We start from the raw sequence: 3,534 nt of genomic DNA, 5'->3' as shown, positions 1-3,534 counted from the left end.
TGGCTTTATTACAGTGCTGTGTTTGTTCACGACTGTTTGGTGCTGAGTTGATTGGCAAGGGCTGCCCTGGCGCCGCAGGTGCTGGGGCAGGTCTGTGTCACCCTGCGGCCACAGGGTGGAGGAGCTGTGTGGTGGCACTCGGGTGACAGCCCGTGCAGGCGGCTGGGCCCCCCAGCCACAGCGGGGGAGTGGCTGAAGCCAAGAGCAGCATTAGCAGAGGGCTTTTCACAGGGGTCCCAGCCCTCTGGTGTCACCCGCTGTGTCACTGACCAGGAAAATACTAGATAGAAAAACCCATCCTTCTCCAGAGACCCTGGGACTGAAGCAGGTCCAGAACATTGAGTTGGAAATAATGTTTTACTTAAGGGGAAATGAGCAAGGATAAGCACAGGTACCTCCAAAAGCTGGGATTTCTCTGGTACTCTGCTGGATGAGAATTTCAGTTGTCTTGCCCTTATTGTTGGAGTTATGCGTTAAGTCACCTGTGGAAAGGAAGGTGAAGTTCTCTGCATGTTGTCCCCTCTTTAACTCCTCCTGCCTCTGTGGCAGTAACAGTGACCTGTAACAGTATCATTAACTGGTTTTGCAACTCCCAAGTGTGAAAATATTTATAGCAGTTCAAAAAAGGACGAAGCTTTGTCCTGTGATTTTGAAGTTTCTTTTATGTACCTTAACTTCATGTTTCAGTTCTGCTATTGCAGTTGGCTTCTGGTGGAAGCGCTTCTATTACAAACCTCACTTTGGAGGTTCTATGACTTGCAGTCAGAATTACTCCTCGTATCTGGCTTCAGCCTCTGTCTTCTCAACCTGATACAAGTTTTGGAAAGTACAAAACAAAGTGGGTGGCACAGTGTGACATGTGCTACGGAAATGACAAGAATTAGTTATCCTCATGCCTTTACAAACTGAATTTTCTTCTCCCTCTTCATTTCTTCACCATTTAAGAAACACTAATGTTGAGCAAATTTCCTTGCCTCTGGTGAGTTTTTAAATGGTGCTTTGCACTTCTGCACATACCAAAAAAAGCTCCACAAGAAGAGGAATTGCTCCTGCTGAATTCCTTCAGGCAGCCCTGGCCCTGCCTGCGCTCCCACAGCAGCCTGGTTTATAGGGCTAGGGCTGGAATTTGCTGAATCCGTGTCCACAATGTGTGGAAAGACCCCAGTAAGTCAAACTGCACTAAGCAAAAATGACAGCTCCTTGGACTTGCTTTTTAGATTTTTAGGATCATTATGAATAAACACAGGGCTTTACTAATTTGTTGTTGTTGTTGTTGTTTATTGTTGTGGGTTTTTTTTAAAGCACAACTGGGCAAAACCAACCCACCCCACAGGAGCTGATGCCAGCTGCAGGCTGTTTACCTTGGGGGGTCTTTTATGAGTTAGCAGATGCAGGGAAGCTAAGCTGGAATGCACTTCCTGGCCCCAGCTGCAGCCCGGGTGTGCTCTGAGTTGTTGAAGGAGTTTTCCACGGAGCCTGGGGAGCTCCCACGTGAGGCAGGAGTGTGGGGAGTCTGCCTGGGCACCATGAGAACTCCCAGCTCTCTCCTGTGGTGTTTTCCAGGGATACAGCCTTAGTGAGTAGTGAGGAATTTAATCATCATGTAATGCCGATAACAGACTTGTTCTTCTGCAAAGGGAAATGGGCATGAAATAAACTGCATGTCCCACAGTTACCTGTGTGGAGCTGTGTTTCTCCTTGGCTTCCCCTGGAGGCTCTGGAGGCTGCAGCAGCACTGCTCACACCCACAGCAATTCAGCCTGCGTGTACAGGGAAAGTTAATGTGTGTCCACGCCAAAGTTAAAACAACTTCATGCCTCTATAAGGCTTTGTACTGCTGTAGTAAGTTACTCATTTCTTGCTGAGTTATAAATGTTGTCACTCTTTTGAAACATTTTGAGGTTCTGTACAGTTTTCAAAAAAATTGTAGTGAAAGTTTCCCTGTTAAGTGGCATCTCTCAGGGTAAAGAACACTAAATACATATTTAGAGCATTAAACTCCTTACAGTGCTTTTCCTGCAAGGGAAGGCTATGTATTCAGATGGATTCTGCCCAAGAGTGCTGTTTCAAGCTCTTGGGGACTTCCTGTCTGTAGCTGTGTGTCCCTTCTGCCATTAATTGTATTGACAAATACGTAAGCACTGGAGAGGTGAGGATGTTTGGGGGAAAAAAAAAAAAAAAGGCAAGAAGTAGCTCTTGGAAAGCTTTCCTTGTGGGGGAATGTTAACTGTAGAGGAAGAGAGCAAATTAACAAAAAGAAGTGATTGGAGGAGCCCCCATGTCAAGGTTTGCTTTCTGATTTTCCCAAGTTAAAGGCAATCATCCAAGTATAGAAGTGGCAGATGCTGAACAAGGGTACTTCGTTCAGCGTTTCCTTGGGTCTCCTCTGCACACCTAAGGAGACACTGGGAGAAGATCAACCCTGTTGTGGGACAGGTTTTCTAGTATGGGCTAGTGAATTGCCCTACAAAAATACAGCTTTAAAGATAATTGCAGGGAATGATGGTTCCCTGCCTGCTACCACAAGGATACCAAGCCCTGTGATGCTGCTGAAGCATGACTGCTCCCAACTTCCTTTGGTGCTGACAGTGGTTTGGTGATGCTCTTGCTGTAACTTGTTTCATCTGGTAGGTAACTCTGCTGAGAGAAAGCTTTAGGCTACTTTAAGCTGAAATTTGTCTTTTTATTCCTCCTGCTGTGGGCTGTGCTCAGAGCTGGATCCAGTCACTAGACTCTTAATCTGTTCTTACTTTGAAGACTTTGTGGTACACCAGATGCCAGGTGATGCTGGGTTTTGCTCATGAGCAAAGCAGTGCTGAGGGAGCCCAGCAAGTGCTGCTGAATATATGTTTGGGCTCTCAGTCTGCAGATCCTTTCAAAAAGCAGTGGTTAGGGCAGTGTGATGTTTTCTGACAGCTTGCAGCAGCTGTCACTAGCTCTTCTGTTTTGAGTACATCCTTGTTGAATGTGCACAGGTTGGCACCATCCACCTTGGAGACAGGACAGCTGTAGCACAGGTCCCCCATGCTGTGCCCTCCTCCCATGTTCAGCTCTCGCCTCTTGATCTTTGACGGCTGCTTTCCCCCAGTGCTGCAAGGACTGGCTCTCTGCTGGCTCTTGAGCAATGAATTTTGGGCTTTTGCACAGGACTCACCATCTCGTTTCTCTTCCCCTGAGCTCTGGGACTGTCCTGGGGGAAAACACCACGAAGTCCAGCAGTGTTTGAAGGAGGAGGTGGTAGTCCTGCCAGGCAAAGGGGATATAAACACAGAGGGCATGGAGCACGTCCAGCTCAGCCCTGTTGCACAGCAGGCTCGCTGCTTCCATCCATCCTGCTCAGCTGCAAGGGTGGGAGCTTTGCCGAGGTGGAGCAGCCCTGCCTTCTGCTGCCTTGTCCCGCTGCACTTCTGCTGTCTTAGAGCTGCAGTTTTGGAAAGAGCAATGTTGCTGTGAGTGGTGAAATTGGGTTGAGCTAAACACAGCTTGGTGCCCGAGAAGGGAAAGTGCAAATTGACTTTTTCCCTCTAGAACGTG

This window comes from Chamaea fasciata, unplaced genomic scaffold, assembly GCF_029207755.1.
Source record: "Chamaea fasciata isolate MVZ Bird 193981 ecotype frontalis unplaced genomic scaffold, bChaFas1.0.hap1 SCAF_14, whole genome shotgun sequence".
NCBI lineage: Eukaryota > Metazoa > Chordata > Aves > Passeriformes > Sylviidae > Chamaea > Chamaea fasciata.
This window is presented reverse-complemented; position numbering follows the sequence as displayed.